Source organism: Pantherophis guttatus, chromosome 2 (genome assembly GCF_059756535.1).
Source record: "Pantherophis guttatus breed Tessera chromosome 2, ASM5975653v1, whole genome shotgun sequence".
Taxonomy (NCBI): domain Eukaryota; kingdom Metazoa; phylum Chordata; class Lepidosauria; order Squamata; family Colubridae; genus Pantherophis; species Pantherophis guttatus.
In genome coordinates this window covers 38,827,970-38,838,332 of record NC_142064.1, presented here as the reverse complement: position 1 = coordinate 38,838,332, position 10,363 = coordinate 38,827,970, and the positions used below count along the sequence as shown (strand labels likewise).

Sequence of the window (10,363 nt, the reverse complement as noted above, 5' to 3'; positions counted from 1 at the left end):
AGTGAAAGAGACTATGGATGAGAAAAAATGAGCATAATGATTACTGCAAAAAAAGACCAAAATCCTAGTGTATAATATTTTATAATAGTTAAGGCACCAGGCTAGAAAGCAAGAAACCATGAGTTCAAGTTTTACCTTAGCCATGAAAACTAGATGGGTGACTTGGGCCAGGCATTCTCTCTCAGCCCAACCTACTCACAAAGTTGTTGTTGTGGGGGGAAAAGGAAGAAGAAAATGTGTTGGCTATGTTCCCCCCCTTGAGTTATTTGTAAAAATAATAAAGGTAGGATAGAAGTAATCTAATAAATAAAAATGAAAAATAAAAGATAACCATCTGTCTCTTTTTGAAAAGCTCTAGTGAAAAACTCATCACATCATCTGATAACTCATTCACTGACTGCCATCTTGTTCAGTCATCATTATGTCCAGTCAAAACTGCCTTCCTTGTAATCTTAACTCACTTGTTGTGGCCCTGCTCCTTAGGGCAATAAAGTACATAGGTCCATTAAATATTCTGTGTAGCAATTGTTCAGATATTTGAAGATTGCTACTGGATCTTCCCTTGGTCTATTTTCTGTAGGCTGAACATGCCAGATCCTTTAACTATTCTTCATAATACTTAGTTTCCTGACTCTTCACCATCTTGGTAGCAATCTTTTGATCATTCTAATTTGTCACTGTCCTTCCCAAAATATGTTGCCTAAATATGCCTGTACACTGTATTTCAAACAATGTCTGATCAGATCAGAATAGAGTTGATCAATTCCTTCTCATTTATGTTTTTTTTAGTGCATCCCAAGATAGCATCTGCTTTTTAGCAGCTGCATCAGTTTGCTGGCTCATGTTTAACTTATGGTGACAAAGGCATCCAGATCTTTTTCAATATACTGTACTATTGCCAAGCCAGCTCTTTCCTATTCTATATTTGTGTCTTTGTTTCTTCCCCGATACAGAAATTTACATTTCTCCCTATTTATTTCAGTGCATTGCTCAAGTCTGCTTAAAGCTTTTTGAATCTTTTCTCTTTTAATTTAAAGTGTTAATCATCTAGGTTTGGGTCATCTATAAACTTAGTATCACCTTTCTACATTGAGCAGCAAAAGACCCCGGAGAGAACTCTGCAGCATTCTACTTGATGCTTCCCTTCAGGCTGAAGTGGAATCAATAATAAGTGTTTGGATCCAGTCATTCAGCCAACTGTGAGTACATTTAACAGAATTCTCATCTAGTTCATATTTCTTGAAGAGCAATACCATGAGTCATTCTGTCTGAAAGCTCTTCTGAGATTTAAGAACACTATATGTATGACATTCCCTTGATCCACTATTCTACCAAGTTTAGCCAAAGAAGATGAGATGGCATGATTTCTTGAACTATGAACAGCTAAACTTCTTTTTTCTTTCTGAAACAAGATAGACACAAGGTAAGATTAGGGTTAAGATTTTTCTCTTCAGCATTTTCGAGATCGCTATAAATACTCATACACTTTTCCCATGTTTCCTTCTTCAATATGCCATGTTGCACAAATTTGTCATTCCTCATAGATACTTGTCTCTTTCAGATTCCAAGCCACTAAATTGGATTTACCCATTAGCTCCCTGCTCTTGTTCAGATTCTGTTATCAAATTATCTTTTTCACTTACCCTGCAATTTAGGTATATGTTTATTGCTTAATATTATTATAATTATTAATGTGTTAGCTTACAAATGCTATAATAGCCTGTAAACTGGTATCTGTTAAAGATCTCTGTAGGACCCTATAGACTGTTGACTGCAGTGATTAAATATTATATGTTTATTTGATTGCATTGTATCCTTTAGCTTCAATATTAAGTAATAACTTGCATATATTAAATTCTATGCCTTTTCAGCAACCTATAGTGTCCAATGACAATAGAATTGATGCTACAAGAAGCCCCATTTGTTAGCAAAATAAGAGTGGGCATATAAAGAGAAACAGAAAAGTAATTTGTATGTAGTAGAAATGGGGAACTTATTGAAAAATATACTATGCAACAAGAAGAGAGAAGGTCAACAAGAAATGAGTAATAAATGAATGTGAACTGAATGCAAAGTGAGCAATCAATATGAAATAATCATGTTGGTTTAGTTGCAACAGAGAATATGTAAGGATCAAATTGTAAAATAAATGTATGTTGAAACAGTGAATGGGAAAGAAAGGGAGAATACCAAGACAGATACGGATGGATAAAAGATTGTTAGAAAAAACAGAGTGAGAATTTTAAAAAATAGGAGGCATGTAAGAAACAACAGATTTACATATATACAATTATAACAAATAAGTTTGGGGCTAATTAGTTTACTTTTTTCAATTTATTATATCAAGCTATTACTGTACTTTCTTTAGCTTTGTTAGTATGTTTTACTTCTTTACTATGTGGTGCATCATTTTGCCCACCTTAAAAGAGAATAATACGATGGGTATGTATTTATGTTATTTATCATAAGAATTTTCCATAAACAAAATGCTAGTATAAAGCAGAACCTACTTTTTCTGGACATCTTGAAATTGCTTGCACCAATAAAGATATCAGAATAAATGATATATTGATTTTAAAAGGAGACTCAATTTTTGTCACATGGAAGAAGGCTAAATTGCTTCCAGCGAATGCACTGAAAATTACTTTATTTTTTTGCTTAGTAGCAGCAAATTGCTTAGATCCTAATTTGCAAATGTTACAATATAGTTTTTTTTTCCCCATAAGAATAATGACTATGAAATAGTCTTGGTAGAAATGGAATTAATAGGAAAGAAACTTTCTTATATTTCTGCAAGTTAGGAAAACAAAATCATGTACAGAAATTAGAAAAGCTTCCTTCTCATTTACTGTGGAATGAAATACACCCCCCCCCAAAAAATGATTTAGTTTGGATTTATATAAAGAATGTGCATAAAATATGGGAGGACACTGCATGAGTTGCTACTTATATAAAATCCTGAAATTCTATGTTATCATTTGAGGTCAGAAAATTATGCTGCTGGATGACTGTGGTTCAGCCAGAAATAATATTTGACTTCCAGTGCAGAATCTGCTGGAATTCTGTACTGCTTATTTGCTTTCATTAAACACACCCACAAAGATACATTTCTAGCTTTCACAGATGCAGAGAAAAGCTTGAAACTGGGAAACCGTGTTTTCTTAATTATAAATTCAACAATGTTCTCAGTGTTTGGGTTTCTTGCCATGCAAAGCCTAGTATAAATCCCTTTTTTATTCCTGCTCTCATATTCTAACACACCTTTGTTCAATGTGATGTCCTCTAGGTTTCTTAAAATAACAAACCTCAGAATTCTTAACTTGCATAGTTCAATGTATCTAAAAGGTGCCTGGGTAGGTGAGGCAGTTTGGGAGCCCTTTTCTTAACCAGCATTAATAGATGTGCTATTCTAGTTTTTTTAAAAAAAAAATCATTTTCTTGATTTAGTTTAATGTGCAACCTTGCTAGTAATTTAAAATATTTTTAAAAACCCTCTGTCTATGCAAGACATAACAATATGCTGGATTAGTTACACTCCAAATAAGAGAAGCTGGGATCTAGATAGTCTCCCTTGTTACTCTAATACCTGACAGTCATGGCTTAATAAATTTATGAACTTAATGTCATAATGTTTCAAATCTAATCAAAATTTGTATATATAAAAGGTTTGTTCAGGCTCTGTTTGATATCTGGCCTGTTTTGAGGTTGGCCCTCCTCACTCCTGTGTGTTGTGGTCTGTCAGCAGCCTGTGCAGCTAGTAGGGGATTCCGACAGTGAGGAGGCTGGTGTGGTGCTGCGCCAGCAGCCTGTGCAGCTGGCACTCGAATCAGACAATGAGGAGGCTGGAGAAGATGTGGTGCCAAAGGTGGGGATTCAGCCAGGGCCTTCAGAACCTCCAGAAGCTCCCATAAGTGAAGAGGAAGAAGAGGAGGAGCCTCTTCTCGATGCACGGGTGCACAGAGCTGCCGAAAGGCAGGTGTGGCTCCTCAGGAGGAGTAAGAATACTCGAGAGTAAGGCTTGGGGCTAATTGGCCACTCCCTTAGCCTATTTAAGGAAGGACAACAGCTGAAGCAATTTGCAGGGAACAACTTCGTTCACTCTTCTTCGCGTCTGGATCTTAGTTCTCTTACCAGTTTCCTGCAAATTGCTTCTAGTCTTTCTGCCAACCATAATAAGATTACGATTATTTATTCTTTGGATTCTTGGAGGCTGTTAAGAAAGTTAATTAACAGCCTTTGTCTGAAAAAGACTAATTTAATTTAGTAAACTAAGGTTTGTACAGACTTTGTGTGCGCTGCATTCTTTGGGGTCCGTAGCTGGGGCAGAACACCATGTAAAATATCCATTCAGATGGATGGATGAATACTTTGATTGGAACAGATAGGTTAATGACTATTATATCTATCCCATCTTTTCTTCTAAACTACTGTACCATGTGTCTTAATTAATGCCACAGAAGCATAGGAATTTCTCAAAAAGCAGCATGGTAAGTGGGTCGCAAGAATATTCCTCTCCTGGGAAAAGACTATACATATGACCAACCATTGCTATTTGACAAGACCATGGCAGTTCAAGGACAAAAGAACATTTTTGGTAGTATAGTATACACTAAGATAAACTTCCATATCTGGTAGCCTGGGAAGAGATGGGCAATATACATTTACATCATTGCATCCTTCTCTTTGCTATGTAATGTATTAAGAAATTGCAAGGTTATTTCCACAATGCTAATATTTTGCAAAACATTTTTGCCTTCTGAAAAAAGGAAGTAAGGAGGTCTGTGGGGCACATACTTATTTCCTTCCTAAAGGCTTAAAGGCTGAAATTCTACCACTAAATTTTAGCTACTGAATTTTGACAGTGTAAGGTTATATTCTTTTAAGGGTTTAAGAAAAGGGAATGTCTCTCATTCCCACTCTCACACTGAAAACACATCCAAATGTAAAATCAGAAGACTGAAAATTTGATTCAGGATATTACCTAGAACCATGATGGTGAACCTATGGCACGCATGCCACTTCGGGTACATGGAGCCATGTCACCTGGCACATGTGGTGTCGCCCGTTCCTCTTCCAGGTTTCTGGCACACATGCACAAACAACTATCAGCTGGCCTTTGTCCGTGCGGGAGTGCCAGAAACTGGAAGAGCTGGTCTTCCATTTTCCGGTGTGAGCATGGACGCCAGCCAGCTGATCAGCATGTATGCATGTGTGGCAATAACCAGAAGACTTTCTCGCCAGCACACATGTGTGTGCCGGAAACCAGAAGTACCTTATCTGGTGCACGCATGCCCCCTGGGCAGCTCCTCTTCCTAGTTGCGGCCCTGATGAGCTCATGCATGCGAAAAAAAGTGCTCCCTTTTCGGCACTCATGTTGAAAAGGTTCGCCATCACTGACCTAGAAGAACACTTGTAGTCTTCTGAAAAGTCATGAGGCTGAATCCTCCACTAAAAGATTTCACTTTGCTGTTCTTACAGTTCCCATTGCTGTCCCTCAGAATACACTTAAGGGGCCCAACCAAATGATCATATGTATGTTGTGTATATGTGTTACAGTTGAAAATACCTAACCTGCTATCTGTAAATATGTGTGCTTGTGTATATATCATTGTGTGATGTCATTGTGTCTCTTACCATTGGTTACTACTTACCATTAGCCCCGCCTCCTCTGTATATAAGCTTTCGCTCCTCTCAGATTGATGGCTGTCTAAATGTGTTCCTGAGGAAGAAAAGAAATAAATATTATTACTACAAGAAAGTCTACAGTCTCTTATATTGGGCCTAACCAGGATAACCAAACTAGCAACAAATTGGTAGCAAGAGGATGGTTTGGTAGGCCCAACCGAACATAAAGATGCAAGACTCACATAACGACAAAAGAAGACCTGCCACCAGATACATAACGAAAAGAATGGCAGCTCAACTAACTCCTGACAAATATACACCACTTGAAAATATTAAGAAACAAACGCAATTACAAGAAAATGAACTGCTAACACAAAACAAACAACCACTAGCTGGAGCAGAACAAACTTTCTCAACACCAAACAAAGAAGATGAGGTAAAAAGAAAAATACTAGAATTAATAGAAACAACTACAGCTGAATCAAATCTGCTTGTGAAAATCCGCAGCATGATAAACGACCACGGAACAGCAGCAGATAACGAAAATAACAAACAAGAAAACTGCAAGGTAAGAAATTCAACCCCTGACTTCAAAAATGACACCGAAGATGGAGACAGCTTCCCGCCTTTTTCATGGCAGCCATCTTACCAACCTAATACCTCTAAAATGCCTGACCAAGTACTAAAAGAATTCCAAACCTCAAACTACGAAATAAAAAACAAAACCTACCAAGAAGATGACTACCCGAGTCCAAAAACAAATAAAAAACAATTATTTAAACAAAACAAAGCTCAACCTACTGAAGTAGAAATAGACAATGCTATACAGGTGCTAACTGCAGCACTCGGAACTAAACTAACAATACCAAACAAACAACCAGAAAATGAAATAGAAAATTCTAAACTACCATCTACCAAAAGCCAAAAAGAAAGAAGAAGAAAACATAAACACAAGTCAGCGCAACATAGAGATAAGTAAATACAGACATACATCTACCATACCCAGGCCTTATTGTGAGTATGCTAAGGTCTTAAATCATGGACAGCTACTAAACATGAATAACACTTCACAACACTCAGGGACAATACCTTCAGACTTTATAAAGTTAAGATTAGATGGAAGCAACTTAATGGAATGGAACCAGTGTTTACAGATTACATATTTGAAAGAGAATGTTTTATTTTTTATTGATAACCCACCAGATAAGCCTTGGACCTATGAAATAGACTGCCTCCATCACAAAGCATATTATATATTAATTGCCTCTATTTCCCCAAGTATACTTCCCAGTATAGAGCATAATTTAACTGTATTTGAAAAATACCAAAAATTATTCAATTTGTTCTATAGTAAAAGTGTAGCCACCACCACAAAAATTTCTAGGGAATTCTATTCTGCCAAACTAAAACATGATACCTCCATGAGTGAACATATCTTGAATCTAAACGCAGTAAGAGCAGACCTTATCCAAAGGGGGGAAACCATTTCTGACAACACCATGAAAAGCATTATAATTAATTCATTAGATCACAGCTGGGATAACTACATTACCTTAATAGATAACCTAAGTATAGAGCAAATTACCTTAGAAAATCTTACCAATAAGCTTATTACTGAAGATAGACTTAGAAGAGAGCGATATACACAACTAAGGGAAGGTAGAAATCAAAGAAGAACTGATTTTAGGGTCAGAGATAGGTACCCACATGAATGTTCCATATGTGGATCTGAAAGACATCAAAGAAGAGACTGCCCCAAGAACGCAGGATACAGTGACTCATACCAACACAAGGATAGGAGAATACACTTCTTAGACAGAACTTCCCCAGACTACAGGTCTAAACGGAGAGAATCACCACATTCTAGAGAAAGACAAATGTACAGAAATAACCCTAGAGATAATAAAAAAGGATCACTATATGGAATAAGAAACAATGACACTTTAATATCTGATTCACTCAACACTTGGCTCATCGATTCTGGAGCCACATGTCATACAACTCACAATAGAGAAATATTAAGCAACTTCACTGAAAAGAAATATTACATTAAAGCAGCAAACCAAAATAAAGTCCTAGTGAGAGGAATGGGAGACACACATATAAAGGGTATAGGAAAAATAGAGGGGATACTATTTGTACCCGAAATCCCAAATAATATATTGGCAACTCTAAAATTAAGTATAGAGAATGAAGTAGAGACCACTTTCAGAGGTGGAAAGGTATTTATGACAAAAAACAGCAGAAACATAGGTAAACTATTCACAAATGACGGACTAACATACCTACTGCCACAAGATAGCGAATTAATCTACGCAAACTATCAATTAAGAAACAAAAAGGCAAATTCAGATAGTCATGATGAAAGTAACAATGATAATGCATCGAACACTGACAATAATATGTCTGAAAATTTAAACAATGGAAGGCCTATACACGATAATTGTAGTCACTTACTCCACAGAAAGCTAGGACACGCAAGCTTTCCTGTCATACGAAAGATGTTAGAATGTTCCGAAGATTTAAAAATAAAGAACTGTAAAAATTATTTAGAATGCTCTGTGTGCAATTCATCCAAACTTAAGAACAAACCTAAACCCAAAAAAGCCACTCGCACCACACAATCAATTTTTCAATTAATCCATATGGATGTAGTAGGCCCATTAAAACCTTCAATTAAATATAAAAAAAGATACTTTCTAACCATAGTCAATGACTACAGTAGATTCGGTTTTGTATATACCCTTAGCCACAAAAGTGAGGTTTTCAAAAAATTTAAGGAGTTCTTTAAAATGGTAGAAACACAGCACAATATTAAAATTAAACAAATAATGACTGACAGGGGGTCAGAATTCCTATCCAATGAATTTTCAAATTGGCTAAAATCACAAAGAATATTGCACTTTAAATCTTGTCCATTTTCCCCATTTCAAAATGGAATTTCTGAAAGAAAGAATGGTTTGCTACAAACCATGGTTAAATGTGTGTTAGACGATGCTGGCTTAAGCCAATCATTCTGGGCTGAAGCCCTTACTTATTCCAATTACACTATAAATCGCTTATGGTCAAGTACAATCAACAAGACTCCATACGAACTCATGTATGGAAGGAAACCAAAAATTGGACATTTACACGTATTTAGTGTAACTGCTGATGTATATGTCCCCACACAATTAAGGCGCAAAGGAGAGAAAGTATCCAAAAGACTAATATTTATGGGGTACGAATCAGGAACCAAGGGATACCGCTTCATTGATAAAAATAACCATTTCATTGTATCCAGATCTGCTGTGTTTCATGAACACATGAACTAGTCAAAATTACATCTCAACAAAATATATCCAGAATCAAAAAATATTACACACACGCACACAGAACATCATACTTCAGATACCAATCCCAAAACCACAACCACGAACAGAATTAAATGCCCAAAAACAATTAATGATGAATGGAAGAAAGGACACCCCACTTTGAAGGTAGACCAATTGACTGAAAAAGAAGCTAAATATATGCATAGCGATGAACATCCCCAGAATAGGCCCATTAGATCCAATAGGGGCACAATTCCTAAAAGATTAGGTGATTATGTACTGTCTATTCAAGCTAAACACCTGACTTCCAACACGTATGATGACATACTTAAGTTACCTCCAGAAGAAAAAAGTAAGTGGGAGGAAGCAATGAAAAAAGAGATGGACAGTTTAAAAGAACTAAATGTATATACACCAACAGATCTACCCACTGAGAAGTCCCCCATTGGCACTAGATGGATCTATAAAATCAAAGAGCTAGAGGATGGTAAATTCTTATACAAAGCCAGGTTAGTGGCTCAAGGTTTCGCCCAAAGGTTTCCGGATGACTATGAAGACACATACTCCCCAACCGTTAGATCAGAAAGTGTGAAAACAGCATTAGTATTAGCTTCCGTTTTAAATCTGGAAGTATATCAATTTGATGTACAGACAGCCTATCTGCATGCTGATCTCGATAAAGAAATTTATGTAAAAGCACCCCCAGGAAAAGATACAAAAAAGGGAGAAATTTGGCTATTGAATAAGAGCCTTTATGGACTAAAACAGTCCGGCAAACGGTGGTATGAGTGTTTATCAAAGATACTTAACGATATAGGCTTTGTGGCTACTTCATCTGATTTTTGTTTTTTCACAAAAAGAAATAATGATTCTATTGAATATGTTTTGATTTATGTTGATGATATATTGTATTTTGGAAGTGACAAGGTTAAATGTGATAATTTCGCTGAACAATTAGGCAAAAATTTCAACTTAAAAATATTAGGAAAGGTAAATAAGTATTTAGGAGTCCAAATTGACAAAACAGATAAGGGTTTCAAATTATCCCAGAAAGACAAAATTATAGAACTCATAGAAAAATGTAATATGGTTAACTCAAAAATTTGTGAAACTCCCATGTCAACTGATTTTTATAGGAATGTGTACAATGAATACGAGCCATTCAAGGATAACACTTTATATCGATCAATTATTGGGTCCTTATTATACATATCTAATTGGACTAGGCCTGATATCACCCTTGCCGTAAATTTGTTGTCGAGACATGTAAGCAATCCTAACTTATACCATTGGGAAGGAATCAAGAGAATTTTGAGATATCTGAAATCTAGCATTAATGTATGCCTATACCTAGAACCATTCTTTTCTGAAAAACCAACTTTGACCTGCTACGCCGATGCAGATTGGGCTACTGATTCAAAAAG

At 36.2% G+C, this 10,363-nt stretch overlaps 1 protein-coding gene across 1 annotated transcript in view; it reads left to right on the top strand.

The window, feature by feature from the left end:
* Nucleotides 1-921: 921 nt before the first annotated feature.
* HAPLN1 (hyaluronan and proteoglycan link protein 1) overlaps nt 922-10,363 on the top strand; it is a 110,710-nt gene continuing 101,268 nt past the window's right edge. The window contains exon 1 of the mRNA XM_034441240.3: nt 922-1,199. The gene's annotated coding sequence lies outside the window, so the exon portion shown is untranslated. The remainder of the gene's footprint in view (nt 1,200-10,363) is intronic.